Source organism: Mustela erminea, chromosome 1, assembly GCF_009829155.1.
Source record: "Mustela erminea isolate mMusErm1 chromosome 1, mMusErm1.Pri, whole genome shotgun sequence".
NCBI classification, from domain to species: domain Eukaryota; kingdom Metazoa; phylum Chordata; class Mammalia; order Carnivora; family Mustelidae; genus Mustela; species Mustela erminea.
In genome coordinates, this window is record NC_045614.1 from 145,993,420 (window position 1) to 146,010,339 (window position 16,920).

Below are 16,920 nucleotides of genomic sequence, written 5' to 3' on the forward strand. Positions count from 1 at the left end.
GCTGTATTTTTCTTTCCTTTTAAAATTAAGTTGACACATTACATTCAAAAAAAGAATTCTGAAATTTTAGAAAATTTTAGAAAGTTTTACTTTCCCCCAAACATGTTTTTGAACAGGATGAAAATCAGGATTACCTACACACTGTAATTTATAAGGTAAAAGGACTTAGTAAACTAAACTATTTTTTTTTTAATTTTAAATTTTTGTATTTTTTATAAACATATATTTTTATCCCCAGGGGTACAGGTCTGTGAATCACCAGGTTTACACACTTCACAGCACTCACCAAAGCACATACCCTCCCCAATGTCAGGAATAGCTTGTTTTTAACATCATTCTCATTCAGAAGGATTCTTACTGTCATGCATTTTATTTGATATTTTTATTTTAGAGTCTGAGGAAGAAATTTTAGGATTAACCAATACCCACTCAGTAACCAACTTTTAGATCACAATAGTTTTAAACTGAAATGTCATCAGGATTTGAGCAGTTAAATAAATGTGTGAAGTACCCTATTTAAGGTATTAGGTAACAATGGGGTCTGTGATAAACAGGAGAGTTTATATATACTGCCCTACTTACAGGCATTTGGATTTGAAAAATAAATTTAAAAGATAGCACTGTCTGAAGAAAATGAGTCTACCCATGGTTTCAAAGGTCCACTTCAGCTATCAGTATGTGGCTGAGAGGACCATGAAGACTTTTTCCAAGTCACATTGTTTCTTCTACTTCTTTTTAACTATATACACAGGTCTGGGTATGTGCCCGAATCTACATAAGGACAGGAATACTCAACTGATCAAATCTAATTACATTTGCTTCCCAACTAAATTGTATATCACCTTCCCCTCTTGTGAGAGATATAGCCCCTCTTGGGTCCTCAGCATCTGATTATTGCAAACCTAATTGATTTGCGACATTTCATTAATAAAGTTAACTAAAACTAATTATACATATTGAATAAAAGTTTCCTGTGAATTGAATTATTCTATTTAGCTTAAGGGTTCTTAATTGTTAAAATGAATTGCTGAGGAGGATTGCAGAATTACTTTCTCCTGGGATACACACACACACACACACACACACACACACACTCAACCAATATGAGTTGATGGGTAGCGACACCACAGAAACTAAAAACAGAAACAAAACTGATTAAATATGAAAATTAAAGATGTTAAACATCTTCCAAAGAAGATAAAAATCATAAAATAGGTTACCTAGATCTCTTCATTTTAAGATGTTGAATTAGGTCTGTTAAATTTGTCATATTATCTTAAGGAAGCTAAAATAAAAGCTTTAATTAATTGACATTTATTGTTTTATTCATAATATGATTTTCTTTCCCTTAATTGGTTTATACTCTATTTCTCACTCTTTAATTCAGGTGGTAAGTTCTGTATAACTCATCCTCTAAGTCTAAATTCTAGCAGAAATCCAAGAGGAGCTTACTACTACTTCAGTTGTCCCACGAAGCTCATGTGTTGTGGGCAACAGTTCTCACAAATACGGCCATTCCCTATTTGTTCCACTGTGTATAGATATGTTCTATGTAAAATGGATATGAGCATTCATTAATGGTTTGGAGTTGAACAAAATATGGCCAACCTATTAGTATTATATATATCACATGAGAAGCTGTTGTCCTTAGTGAGTCAAATTTGCATTGCTTTCACACTGCCAAAGCAGTTTGAACTTTCTGCTTTACACTGTTAAGACAATTGTTTTATCCTCCTGCTCTGTACACTGACCATACTAGAGGGACCAGAAGCAAGTGAAATGCCCATTTTGTTCTTCCTCTTTAATGTGGGAGTATCACTGAGAAGCCAAGGTTCAGGGTCTAGCCTTTACCCACTGCCTCTTTTAATCTATAGCAGCTCTATTTGCTTTGTATGGTGACCCATGCTGTGTATAGATGTATTTTGGCCTTGCCTGGGTGAGAGGAGGAGGAGAAACGCTGTTCCTGACTGGATTTTGGACTTGCAGTATGACATTGTTCCTGTTGTCCCAGGGCTCCCTAGAATTTAAGTTCTGGAAATGTGCCCAAGACCTAGTTCCAGATAACCACCTTTCATCATATCTGTGCTGTGTTATTACATTTCTAAAATATCTTACACCTTTCTGGAATTTAAAAAATGATTCCTAAATGTCTAAATCTTCTTAAAAGTCTTAAAAGGAAGGACTAGTTATAGTATTTTTGGTACTAGTCAAAAGTTTTCTCTGCCAGCAAAACAAAGCCTCCACATTTTGGTGCTAATTCTCTGAACTCTTTTAATTATTAAAAATCTAAACAGTAACCTAAATTTGAGTCTCTTATATGGTCAGTTATGTGCTAAGCATATCTAGCTCTATTTTTCAAGCCTAAGAACAGTGTTTCCGTAGATATACTATGGATAATAGGTTCTTTGGAGTAAACCTGTTACTCTGTAAAGAAATCTGTGTTTTTCTTTATTGCAAGAACCACTCCTCAAATGAATAACCTGTACTTTGCCTTTTTTTTTTTTCCATTGGTAAGACTCAAGGATTCATACTTGATAATCCCAAACTAGGTGCTAACTTCTATTATATATGCATTTATTGAAAAATAATACTAATAATGTGTAAAGGGAATACAGCCGAGATATTTACATGCTTTCCTTTTAGTTATATAGCTATTTCAAATTCTTGATGCTTCGATGACTCAAAGACAAATTCATTTTTAATTTTTTGCCTTGTGTAACACACAACCATTAGTCTAGGAACCAAATGTAATTGAATTACTAGGTATAAGTGACTGGAAAGTAATTGAGACTGACATTTTAATAATGGGATCAATACTAGTGGAGAAATGGTGACATGGTGACTAAGAACTTTAAGAATATACAATAACACGTGGTGATTACATTAATTAACAATTAAAAACAAAGTACTGTTCTCTGTGATACGAATAATTTGGAAACAAAAATAGAGACTCCTAATATCTTGTGCATTTCTAGAAAAAGAGAAAAAAATAAGTCATCTAATACTTATTTTGCATGGCTCTCCAATTTCTGAAAAAATGTTAAGTCATCTGTAGTTACCTCAGTATAATTGAGGCATATCTATCATTGCAGTAAAAAAAACCTCACAGAATATAAAGAACAAAAAAAAAATGTGGGTCTTTAGAAATGATCCCACTTATTTTCTAGTTTTGTTTACTTGGGGATGTCAATGATAGAGGTAAAAATACCCAACAGCTATATATTAGTTCAATAAAATTGCATGTACCTCTTCTCATGATTTTTAAGAAAACAAGAGCCTCTAACCTTAGGAGAGTAAATAAGATACTTAACACCATGTATTTTAATATGCAAGTAAATAAGAAAAAGAGAAAATTACTATGAGAATTATATATTAGATAACCTATAGCTGAGAAAATTAGAATTTAAAAAATACTTTCAAATTTCCCAGTAAGTTTAAAAGACCATAAAAATTTCTTACCAAGTAACAATGGAAATCCACTGCAATTATTAGTAAGTTGTTTATAGCAATAAACAAATTTTCTATGATACAAATGTTGTATCTAGAATTTGTATCTAGAATTTTCTATGATACAAATGTTGTAAATCTGTCCTGTCCAACAGTATAGCCACTAATTATATGTGTCTTTTCTTGAAATGTGGCTAACATAACTGAGGAACTGAATTTTTAATTTCATTTTATCATAACTGATTTATATTTACATTTGAATAGCCATACATGGCACATGACTACCATACTGGTCAGTGCAAATCTACAGATTTTAAGCCAGTGAATGTGGTCTTTATTTATTCTTTTAAATGTCCTGTTTTCCTTATTTTTCCTAAATAGATTTCAACTTAAATTCTTTTGGTCCTATAAAACAAGCTCTGAAATGCTGTTTACACATTACTGGTTTAAATCAATAAGAGGTCAGAGTTCTTTAGTTGTAAGTTGGTAAAACGGGCACTGCAATGTTCAGAAACTCTAAACACACCTTTTGTATTTCAGTAGAGTGCCTATGGATTGGGTGGGGGTCTTGGAGATTATTTTACAAGAAACCAAAGGCAAAGTTGCTAGTCAGTGGCAGAATTAGTATAGCATTAGTACTTTAACAAACAAAAAATAACTTCTTTGAAGTAAGCATGCTTTGCCTATTCATCTATAACTTAATGGTTTGAGAAAGTTGAAGATTTTATAGTGGTTTTTTTTTCACTGTTTTGTTATTTGTAAGGAAAACATCATATTATTTTGAAAGTTTTGCTACAAATATGTGACTGTTAGAAACTGAGGGCTTCCAAAACAAGAGAAGGGAGGCTGTTCATAGAATCATTTCCATCAGGAACTCCCCTGGATTACTGTCTTGCTTTTTCTGTTATAAGGCTGATGGAGTATTATGGACAAACAGTTCTGTTCAGAACTCTTAGGATATAAAATAAAGTTTCCTATTTAGGACATATATTTCAACATACTTTTTCTAGAGCTGGATTTTTGCTGAAAACACGTAGAGCCCAGCTTTCTAAGCTTAACTATACCTCAAAAACAAAATAAAACAAAACAAAACAAACAAACAAAAAACCCCCCAACCTAAAGATTTCCAGTGACAGAACTCTGTAGAATGTTTCTATTTTTGTCTCCAAGATTAAAGCAATCCTAAATAGTTTCCTAATACCACCATGGAGTGCCTTCCAGCAACTGTTTCCCATTTGCCAATGAAGCAAAGAAAAATAAAATCACCTCTAACATTTGTCTGCCCACCCAGCACCTGTCCTGTCTTCTGCTTTGATAAAATGTAATCACAATATATTGAGAAGAGGACAAGCTACTCTCTTTATTCTCTCTGGGGGGACTATGGAGTGTCTCCCCTGTTAATTTAGGAGATTGAGGGCTTGTTCCTTGAGCTGTTTTTGTGAGGAGAAAAATATCTTTTGATCTGGAAGATACAGGAGTCTTTTTATGAAAAATAATCAGGTAGAGCAATATGACAGGAAGTGGATGGACGGAGCAGTCTCTGATTACCCACGCTGTCCTCTTGGGCTCGGAGTGTAATGCCCAGCTGCATGTCTCCATGGGATTCATGCCTACTAGGGGGCTAGACTATATGGGTATTAAAGGGTACTTTGCCTCCAATTCCACATTGCCCTTTTTGCCTATATCTTACTGGAGTAGGGGAAACTTTTATAAGAATGAGACTCAGAGACATCTGGATTTTCTGAAGGTGAGCAGGTCAAGTTTTAAGGTTTATGGTCCTTGGACATATGGTCTTTGGACATGTGCTTCTGGAAGTGAGTGCTTCATAGAGCCCAACCCCCCCATTGGGTGGCTGAGGAGAGAACACCATCATTTCCTTCCTGGTTCTCTGAAAGCTCTGCAGAGTATGAAGAACAATCCACCAATGGCCACAAGGAGATCCTTGTCAAGGGGTTACAAATCTCTCACATGGTTTACATTAACAGATGAATATCATGGTAATTTTAACATTGTTTACATTTAAAATTATATAAATATGTATGTTCTAAAGCTGCATATAAGGGATGAGATAAGACTGGAATTTCATTCTTTTCTGCTTCCTCTGTTTCTGTCATTAGACAATGATGTGTGTGGCTTCTTGTGCTACCTCCACCATTGACACATTAGAGAAAAACCACTGACAGATGCAGTGCTATAGGTATAAGATATTTTACCTGGATCAGAACTTCTGGGATGGCTTCTACGTCTAGTCAGATGAAAGCTCAGCCATTTTAGACCAATTTATCATATATTCAACCTGAAAAGAGAAAAGAGTAATGAGATTCACTGAATATGGTCAGATTTTCATTTTTTAGTTGATAGAGTAAATATTAACACTACATCTTAAATGTGTTTTTGAAGGGAATGAAACTCTCTGGTCCATATCAAGGATATGTTTGTCCTTATGTAGAGTTAGGCTGCACAAAGTGGCAGTCTGTTATGTGGGATTTCATCTTCTTCCTGGTTATAGTCAACATGTTCCCCATACCCTTGTAGATACATACTAGAGGAGAAAAACAATGTTTTTGGGTAAAATAAAATCTTATTCTAAGACACTTCTGTAGACATAACTAGTAATATAAGAAATCTCATAATAGATTAGATACTTATGAATCTACAGTTAAACTTTGATAAATGATTCTTTTGAATATAAACCTATATAAGTGTGATTGTACCAGAACTGAAAATAAATCTTTTTAAGAGATCTGGTTTTTTTTTGTATGTCTGTTTTTATTTTTCACTGTAGTGACACATCTTGTGGTATAAATGTCAAGTTATAAAAAGAGTATAAAAATAAAAGTTTGTGTCTCCTAACTCATGTCTCATGTCTCAGATCCACTTCCTAGAGGTACTTACTACTAACTGTTTCAAATGTATCTTATTTTTTTTTTAAGATTTTATTTATTTATTTGACAGACAGAGATTACAAGTAGGCGGAAAAGCAGGCAGAGAGAGAGGAGGAAGCAGGCTCCCTGCCAAGCAGCGGGGCTCGATCCCAGGACCCTGGGATCAGGACCCGAGCCGAAAGCAGAGGCTTTAACCCACTGAGCCATCCAGGCGCCCCATATTTTTTAGGACTTTTAAAAAAGCATACATATGCATACAAATGTGTATATCCACATTTTTTTTTCATTTTACACATCATACTATTCTGCTTTTTGCCTTTTTGTTAAATTTAATATGGCTAGAACTCTCTATACTGTATATATACATCTGCCTCATTTATTTTGATGACTATACAATATTTTGTTCATTGCACTGACACATGATGATTTATTCAGCCAGCCCCCTGTTAATGGGCCTTACGGTCTTCCTTTTTTCAGTTTCCCTTTTTGGCTGCTTAAGAACATGCCTGAATGATCCTGTTTATACATATGCATTTTTTAAACTATGTATCATTAGAAAAGTTTAAAATTATTGTTGAAGCAAATAGTATAATCCATGTTTTTGAGAGATATTTAAAAATGTCCTCTATAAAGGTTATATGATGCTAAAAATCTGGCTTTTATAAAATCTCAAATTTTTTTCTCAGGGTGATAAATATAAAGTATATATTTGTCTTGATTTGCATTTCTTTAGTTATGAATGAGGTTGAGCTTTTTGTTTTCTTATCATTTGTAGTTATTCTTCTACTAGTTTGCCCAGTAATGGCCTTTGCTCATTTTTCAATTGGGTTTTTCACTGTTTCTCATTTTAAAGAGCTTATACTGGGGTGCTTGGGTGGCTCAGTGGGTTAAAGCCTTCAGGTCTTGATCCCAGAGTCCTGGGATAGAGCACTGCATCTCTGCTCAGCAGGGAGTCTGCTTCCTTTCCTCTGTCTCTGCCTGCCTCTCTGCCTACTTGTGATCTCTGTCAAATAAATAAATAAAATCTCTAAAAAAAAAAAAAAGAAGAGCTTATGCTATGTTGGGAAAACTAGCATTTAACATGTAATGTGTGGCAAATAGCTTTCTCAAGTTCCTGTTTATCTTTTGACTTTGTTTATTGTCCTTTTTACATATAATGATTTTAATTTTTTTATGTAGCTAAATTAACCAATATTTTCCGTTATGGATTTGGGGGATTTTTTTTTAAGATTTTATTTATTTATTTGACAGACAGAGATCACAAGTAGACAGAGAGGCAGGCAGAGAGAGGAGGAGGAAGCAGGCTCCCAGCTGAGCGGAGAGCCCGATGTAGGGCTCAATCCCAGGACCCTAAGATCATATCCCAGCTGAAGGCAGTGGCTTTAACCCACTGAGCCACCCAGGTGCCCTACAGGACATTTTTAAGTAAGAAATTTTTTTAAAGCTGAAGAGTTATTCAAGAAGACAATAGGCATATTACAGATTACTTTTTAAACCACAATATATACCAACTTTACTATAACATTCTTATTTGGAATGATTTTGGCATTACAAGAATCTCTTTTTATCCCTGAATTTCAGTGGTTTTTTTTGTTATAGCAATAAGACATTTCCCATAAGATTATTTCTCTTAAAAAAATACCACCTTGGTATGAACCTTGTGAACTTCTGTAAGGCTCTAGTGTATCTTAGAGGAAAAAAATCAGAAAGGGTTGGATTTTCCAGTATCATTTTCTACAGAGTTAGTAGCAGTTGTCTAAAGATCTGAAATCTATACCAAAAAAAAAAAAAGGAAAAAAAAAGTCACTTTTGATCTTAGCCTTGATCTTAATAACTCTCCAAAGCTTTTAAGATCTGTTATATATTTTTCCTAGTCTTATCTGGTCTACAAAGATGCAGACATTTAAAAAGTATATCAGTGAATTTAACCATACATCAATGCTAATATAATTATTTTCATTAGAACACTAAAGACCCAAGTAAGGCCATAATGTCAACTTGACAAGAATCTGTCGAACACACACACACACAAGCTGAATCACACTTGTGATTTATGTTTTGCTTTGTTCACTTATGATTATCTTTCCTTGCCATTAAATATTAAATATGTAAAAATGACTATATAATGTCCCATCATATAGCTTAACCTAATAAGAACTTAAAAAAGAAAAGATTTGTGTTTCTTTTAAAAATTTATTCTATTAACCTAGTTGATTAAATGCCAGAACACATTCAAGAAATCATTACGTAGGAATCACATCAGATACTTTTCCATTCCTGATAAAGTGGCAGCATTTAACTGTGTGAAGGTTAAGGGCTGGGATCCATCAGGGTACAATGTGTTTTATGTGAAGTGACATCATTTGCACAGAAAATTACTACAGCTGGGCTTATGGAACATTCTTGTTCTAGTGGTGTATTACACAGATTTAGAAGCATGTAAAATGCATTTGAATTGGATTAATGAGAAGAGTTTGGGTCAAAAAGTGAAGAAAAATGTATGTGATAATGAAAGTATAAATATATGAATTTTGTAGAAGAAATCCCATGTTTTTCAATTTATTTAGAAGAAAACCTGGTATGGATTCTGTGCAATGGCAGTCACAAATGTTTGGTCTTGTTGAGACCAGCAGGTCATAAGAGAATCATTGGTACTTTATCATTTATTAGCTCTAAGAAATTCTGCTGCTGTGTGCAGTATGTCTCCGAGGCACTACCACCCTGCTAGGCCCCTACAACTTGGCGTTATGGCAGCCCTGTGTTGACTGTATCCTAAGCCATAAGTTATGAATTAGATAATGTAGTGTTAGTGCTGCCTAAACTTCCAGATATAAGCAGCTGGGGAAGTTCTATCTCCCAATGATGTCCCTCTGTCGCTGGGAAAATTGTAGATACTCAGTACTGTTGACACACCTCTCCACTCAAACATGATCACAGGGAACCCAGACTCATTTATGTCTTTTGACCAATGTCAGTAAGCCCCTGTCAGAACAACAGGCTTTTGGCCAGATCCAGCTGACATCTCTCAGAGAATCTACATGCACTAGGAGAAATTGTTCAGAGACTCAATCATTTGGGGAGTCACTGGCTTAAAAGAAGTCACCATTTGCTTGCAGACTGACTAGCTAGTAACTACATTCAACTAGTTTTATGAGCCATGCTTGTAGACAATTGTTTATATTAAAGCTAAAAGACGGATATAAAATTTCAGTTGGAAGGCTGAATAGTTTGTGTAGGTAGGGAATCACTTGTTCAAGAGAAAAGTTTTTTTCTATAGCATCAGAACACCAAAAGGGAAAAAGAATAAATTTTAGGTAAGTTATGAAAAAACATAGAGATAGCAAACCTTAACTTTTAAATAATGAGCTGTCATAGTTTTAGTATTTATTTTCCAACTAAAGAAGGAATTTCTAGAATTCTTCATTATTACACTTAAAGGTAAGATGACAGACAAATATTACAAATAAAATCTTGTTTTTTTTCTATGAAACACTTGATTTAAAATTATAATGTTAAATAAATTCTCAAATAATTAGTTGGCCTTAAAAAGGAGACAGCCAAATGTAGAGTAGACAATGTGGGGTGACAGCTAAAAGTACAGGAATCAAAATTCCTGTGTTTAAGTGTTTACCAGTTACCACATTTGGGTGAGTTACTTATCTTGTTATTACTCAGTATCCCAATCTACAAAATGAGGATAAAGCAATGCCTATTTCATAGGGATGTTGTGAGAATTAAATAAAAACAGTATTAAAGGCTGAACGTATTTGGCATATTATCTGTGCTCAATAAATGTGAGCTTTATGTAAAAATGTTACTTTAGAGAGCGTGCACAAGCATGAGAGGGGTGGGGCAGAGGGAAGAGGAAACACCGCCTTGAGCAGGAAGCCTGATGGCGCTGGATCCTAGAACCCTGGGAAATGGCCTGAGCCCAAGGCAGACCCTTTACTGACTGAACCATCCTAGGTGATCATTCTTTTTTTTTTTTTTTTTTTAAATTTTGATCATTCTAAACAAGGTCTAGGTGCTGTATACTTGGACTCTTCTAACTTCATTGTGTGTTTGAACCACCTGGGAATTTTGTTAAAATGCAGATTCTTATTCAGTAGGTCTAGGCGGAGTCTGAAAGTCTGCATTTCTAACAAGCTCCCACATGATGCTCATGATGCTGATCTTTGCCTTGACACTTGAAGTAATTGTGGATTATTGCTCCTAATATATAGTACAGTGGTTCTCAGTAGGGGCAATGGGATTAAGGAAAATTTGGACAATATATATAGATTTAAAAATACCTCCCAGGTGATTATAATATGCTTGCCCTACCCTTTCCCTAAAGCCTGAAGAACCACTGATTTGCCATTTCAACTTTTATTCTGTTTCTCCTTTTCTTACTCTTTCCTCTACTTTCCCCTTGCCTTTACAGCTTTAGACTAAAAAAATAGTATTAATAGTTAGTTCCCCAATTAGTAAGAGTAAAGCATCAATTTCAAGTCATTTTATTGTGTGTAATAGGGTACTATACTCAAATGAGCTTTGAAGAGTGGTTTCTAGCATATCTCTTCTAAAATATAGGGACCTGGGCGCCTGGGTGGCTCAGTGGGTTAAAGCCTCTGCCTTCGGCTCAGGTCATGATCCCAGGGTCCTGAGATCGAGTCCCTCATCGGGCTCTCTGCTCAGTAGGGGGCCTGCTTCCTCCTCTCTCTCTCTCTGCCTGCCTCTCTGTCTTCTTGTGATCTGTCTCTCTGACAAATAAATAAATAAAATCTTTGAAAAGAAATATAGGGACCTGAAAAATGTACTTAACATTTCCCATGGCTTTAGCTAAAAACAAATAGCAAGCAAGAAGAAAGTGAATTGAGGAGCATTTAGTAATAGAATACAAAGAAGCATTGGATGTGGCGCATATATTATCAAAGGAGGTATACTCCCCTAAGAAAGAGAAAGTTGTGGAAGTGGCTGGAATCAAACAATGTGACCACATTAGATGTTCCACCCGGTCTGAAAAGGAGGACAGAAGGAGGCTTGTTTTAAAAATGGCTTCCCACCCCAGTGTCACTGAGATGCCTGGAGAGTCTCATATCCAAATATGTACTTAGCTTGACCAACATCTCTCTAGGGCAAAGACCATTTTTATACTTCAGTGTTCTTAAGGAGCTAATATTACTCAGATCTATAGTATTTCCTCTGTAAGTATCTTCTACTATTATTGATACATTTCATACATATAATTCTTCATTTTCCAAGGCGGATAAAAGAACTTTGATTAATATTAATTGGTAAATATCTAAAGACATCATAGAGAGCAAATTAGCAATCATAAACTCTTTTTAATAGTACACAATCATATAATGTGTTCCCCAGTATTCTCACTCTGAAGTTAACCATTCAAAGTTAATCTAAATCTAAATAAGTTTTAACATCATTTGGTGAAGAGTAAAACAGCTTATTTGTGTATAAATTGAACAAGAAATCATATAAAACTTGACCCAAACTGAATGATTATTAATTCTACGATTTTAAATTCTAAGGACATTTAGACTTAAGACTTGGAATATGAAGGCATAGTGCGGTTAAGAAAAACAAAGCATACCCACTTCTTCACCCATTTTCTAAACTATTAAATGTTAGAAAAGTAATTAAATGTGAGACTAGTAACACAATTTAAAATATTCTTAGATTTAAGAAGGAAGCTCTAGTAATCACTGGCAAATTCTAGACATTTATTTCTACTTCAGACATTTGGATGATGCACCTATTTAGGAACCAGATAAATAAAGCAAAAACTTCTAAATTGAGCTGTAAGAATAATGTAAAATACAGCAGTCATACAATATTTATAGCATATAGTGAATCTTATGTTAGTGAAATACTTAAAAGATGGTTTTAACACTCATGGGAATTGTTTTCCCTTGTGACCATTTGCTACAGAGGATCAAAAATCAGCAGAACTTTCAATGTTAATATGATGACTAATAACAAGATTCATTGTCATATCTATGATCTCTATATATATACTTTATGTTCTATTTCCAGTTATCAAATTTGTCATTAAAATGACCACTGACTAATAAAACATTTGGCAAATATATATATAGCTCATGTATAGCTCCTTAGTTGTTGTTTGTTTGTTTTTGGCTGTGATTTATTTTGGATGTGTTTTAGAGCTTTAATAGGGTAATGGTAGTCATTTTCAAATCAGTTGAAAATGATATTAAATCCCTATGGACACTCCTCGATTTAAGATAGCTTATATATTAAGTCATCAAGAAATTGAATTCTGGTAGCTAAAGTTCATATAATGAATAAAATAGAAAAATGTAAAATGACAGCTAAATTTAGGCTTGAAGTGGAACAAAACTTCTTTTGCTTATGTGAACTTTGATATACTATTTTAATAAGTAATTACATGACAGGGAACACAAACCACGTAATTCAGTGACTTTAGGCAGTTTTCAAAGGGAAGGCTTAGAACTATTTTGAAGAAAAATAATAGCACTTTTCAGTGGTGATGGGTTTAAAATGGGAGAAGAGCTTTCCTAACCTGGCCTTGACTGCTTTGTCATATTTTGCTGGTCTGGCTCTATATTTGTTATTTGCCACAGTGTGTCTTTAAGACAGCTTAATTACTCTTTAGAACACTTGGATTTACTTCAAACATCTAAATAAAATTCTAATTTGCTCGCTTCCTCGGGAGACTCTCTGGCATAGGCCAGTCATGACTGAGGAGACAAAGCACTAGGTAAACTAATGAGTGTGGGGCTAAAGGCTGGAAGCCTGCATCAGGCAGTCAAACCATGCAAATATTATGGGACTAGGTCTCTATAACAAATCTGAAAACAAAATACAGCATATCTGTTATTTGCTTGAAAAGGATGTGGTGGCAGAGATAAAACTGTAGAAAATACGCATCATACATTTAAGCTGTTAGTTTTAGACTTCTCTCAGCTAAGTATTTTACCAGGGCTTTGGTTAAGTAGCAGATTAAATTTTCTTTCACTATTTTCCCTCCCCGCATAGGGCAAATAATTAGTGATAGTAACAACAACAGTAATAAGCAGCAGCAACAAACAAAAAAATATACATACACACACACACACACACACACTTCTTACCTGAAACTAGGGGGGAAAAAACACAATGTAAGAAACCCGAACAATCCTCAGATTGTTTGGTTTTTGAATACTGAACCACAAGTAAAGAGTGACAGGAAAGATTTAGGCTTGAAACTCTTGGGATAGGGAGCACTGCCGAAGCAACAGGAACTGAGAGATATTTTATACATCTTAGATAAGTCTTCCTTTGGTATCAGCGGAACCACTGGAAGAAAACAAGCTTTCTTCTGACTTGGATGATGGAGAATTTGATTCAGTTTAAGGTCACAGAGGCTTCATCAAGGAGGCTTCATCATTAAGGAGGCTTCATCATGGGCACAAAGAACAATGAAATCAGGAAAAAAAGTGGGGGGAGAGACAGAGGAGATGACAGAATTGACAGTAATAACTGTGAAACTTTATCAAATGCTGAGACCTGGCAACTGTGGGTACACTCCCTGAGCCATAAACCAGGTTATGGGAACTGGCAGCCATAATCTGGGGGGGAGTAGGGATGGACTTTTGGAGCCAGCACTGGAAACTTAATGATTTTCCAGAATAGATAATTTACCAGGACAGTTATTTAGAGGGTTTTGAGGGTCCCAAATATGGATTAAATGGATAGTTATTTTCGACTATTATTTTTTAAGCAAATAACTAGGAAACAAAAGGAATCAAGGAATTTTATTACTGGAGGGAATCTTAAGGGCGGGGACCTGAGGTTCAGAGTTGTGAAATAACTCTCCTAATAGTACACAGCCACTTACGTGGGTCTCCCCATTCCCAGCTCCTGGAACTTTCCTGCCCCCGCACTGTCTGCTTGTGAAGGTGGCAGAATCCACCACAGCCTGAATAGAGATTATCTGTGTGGAGCCTTTAGAGCTAGGGAAGCACTACAGAGACAGGGAAGCAGGCAGTTTCTTAGCGAGGACTTAGAAAAAGCTTACAACTTATGCTAAAGGAAATAAATGTCTCGGGATCCTGGACACTCACATGCTGTCTACCAAGAGAGTCATGTTGGGGACTAAATACCTTTAGGAGAAACAAGTTGCTCAACAAAGTTTTAAAAGAACAGTAGTTCTTTTAGTAGTAGTATCCCAGATTTCTTTCATCCCTCACTGTTACTTTCTTTTCTCTCAGTGACACTAGAAATAAATGTAGCTAAGTCCCAAATTTGATCCCAAGAGAAAATGAACACCCGAATGTTTACTGAGAGGAGGGGACTTTGAAGGCCAGTAGTGGAATTCTGATACACCACCAGAAAATAAAGAAAAGGTAAAGAAGCCCCAGTAGGGTTCAATAGCGGGGTCTCTACTAGCTGCCCAAAGACAACGGGACAGGAGACACTTTGAGAAAGACTTGCTGAGGTCTTGGGGAGAAGTAGCAGCCTGAAGGTATAGGAAGACTGGGCTGGACAGTTAAGAGGATTGAAGAATGAAATGCGAGGTAGGTGATGTGGAGGAAGGGAGCCAAAAAGATTTTCTCTTAAAATCCTGCCTCAGTTACAAACGCGTACTGGCCAGGGCTGTGAGATTGGGGTGTGGAGCTTCCCCTGCTTCTCCCCCTTGCCAATCTAATGAATCAAAGGACACCCGGGGAACACCTGAAGGTGGGAGAGTTTGCTCCAGATGGGGGCTATGCCCAGTTCCAAGGACCCACCAGTAGAGTTTGCAGGGAGGAGTGAGGGGGAAATGCGCTGTGCTGGGGTGTTGCCTGGGAAGCAGAAAGGGAGGTTGGGGACACTCCAAACTTCACCTTAGAAATAGCACAACTTTTAAATGGACGCCCCGCGGAGTCATACCGGCTTTTTTCTCAAGCTACCGTGAAAAGACACGAGTTGGCTAAAAGCCAGGAAGCCAGGAAGAAAGTTTACTTGGTTGCATCCCAGTTCTGCAGATTTCTTGCTTGGACTCAAACGAGTCTGGTCAAATCAGAATGAAATTTTGGGGGCGCGCAGCGGCACAGTCTCAAATTGTGCCCTGTAACCCTGGCGCCCCTCACCTGATTTGGGGGAGGGCTAGCCCGTTCCTGGTGGGCGCCGGCCGGAACTAAGCTAGCTCTCTCCTTCGTCCCCGGGAGCCTAACAACACAGCACCCGCAGTTAGGACACCTTGACATAAAATTGAGCAGGCCCGCCTCGCAGCCCCCAAACCCGGCATGGGACTTGGTGTCGACTCACCCGCGCCTAGGGCGCCGAGCCCACGTCGGACCGCAAGCTGGCAGCGCTGTTGCGGGGCTTCCGCCCGCCGCTTCCGCGTCCCGGGGGTGCGACCTCACTCGTGGGGTTCGCTTGGACTGCTCCCCATCAATCACCGCCCTAGCACGGCAGAGCTGCTAGCCCTTGCCTGTCACCACTGCCTGGGGCCCTGGCTGAAAGGCGCTGGAATCATCCTCGATGAGGCAGTTCTGAATTTATAGCGAGGGGCGTTGCTGCTCAGGAGGTTCCAGGGACGAGGCACTGTTTTGCATTCTCTCCTCCTCCGCCCCGCCTCCGGAGACCCTCTTGGCCCAACCTCCTCCCCCTCCAGATGCTGACGGAAGCGGGAGGGTGCCAGGATCTTACCCCAGGGTCACCTCTTAGATCTGTGCGCACGTGGCTGGAACTCTGCATTGGGGAGGGTCGCGAAATGGGAGAGAGCTGGGGGTACAGGAGAAACAGTTCAGGTCCGAGATAAATGTTTGCCAACTTTTTTTTTTTTTTTAAGCTTGGAAAACTTTTTAAGGAGGAATTAGAGAACTTCTCTTTCCTGTAACTCAAACTTTGACAATACTCTGGTGGGTCATAGATACCATATATTAATTTCAGGTTTACAGAGTGAAAGGGTGGACATTTAGGTCCTTCTATTGGACATGCTGTCAGAGTGCATGTTTAAAAGTATAAAAACAAAAAAAGTAAAAGAATAAAATATGACCAAATATTTAAGCAAGAATTACTATAATTTCTTCACAAGCTATAACAAAAAACAAAAGAGGATAGCTTCCCAATTCATGCAGTGAGGCCAGTATTGCCCTGATACTAAAACCAGATAAGACATCACAAGAAAAGACAACTCAGATAAATATTTCCTATGAATGTAGGTAAAATATTAACAAATTGAATCCAGTAACATATAAAAACGATCATACACCATGCATGATCAAGGGAGATTTATCCCAGGAATGCAAGATTAGTTTACTGAAAATCAATTGATGTAAAACATCCTATCAGTAGAATAAAGGACAAAGACCACAGGATCACCTTAACAAATCAGAAAAAGCTTTGACAAAACTCAACACCCTTTCATGGATAAAAATACTCAACAAACTAGGACCAGAAAGGAACTTACTTAATATGTAAAGTCCATCTGTGAAAAACTAACATCATACTTAATGGCGAAAGACCGAACGTTTTTGTATCTAAAATCAAGAATAAGACAATAATGTTGACTCTCCTCACCTCTATTCAACATTGTACTGTAAGTTCTAACTGGCGCAGTTGGGCAAGAAAAAGATAAAAA

General features: G+C 36.8%; 1 protein-coding gene across 1 annotated transcript in view; it reads right to left on the bottom strand.

Annotated features, from left to right (window-relative positions):
- Positions 1-15,898, bottom strand: part of AGTR1 (angiotensin II receptor type 1) — a 47,402-nt gene extending 31,504 nt beyond the window's left edge. Inside the window, exons 1-2 of the mRNA XM_032346220.1 lie at positions 15,603-15,898; positions 5,661-5,743 (exon numbers count right to left, since the gene is read on the bottom strand). The gene's annotated coding sequence lies outside the window, so the exon portion shown is untranslated. The remainder of the gene's footprint in view (positions 1-5,660; positions 5,744-15,602) is intronic.
- Positions 15,899-16,920: the final 1,022 nt, after the last annotated feature.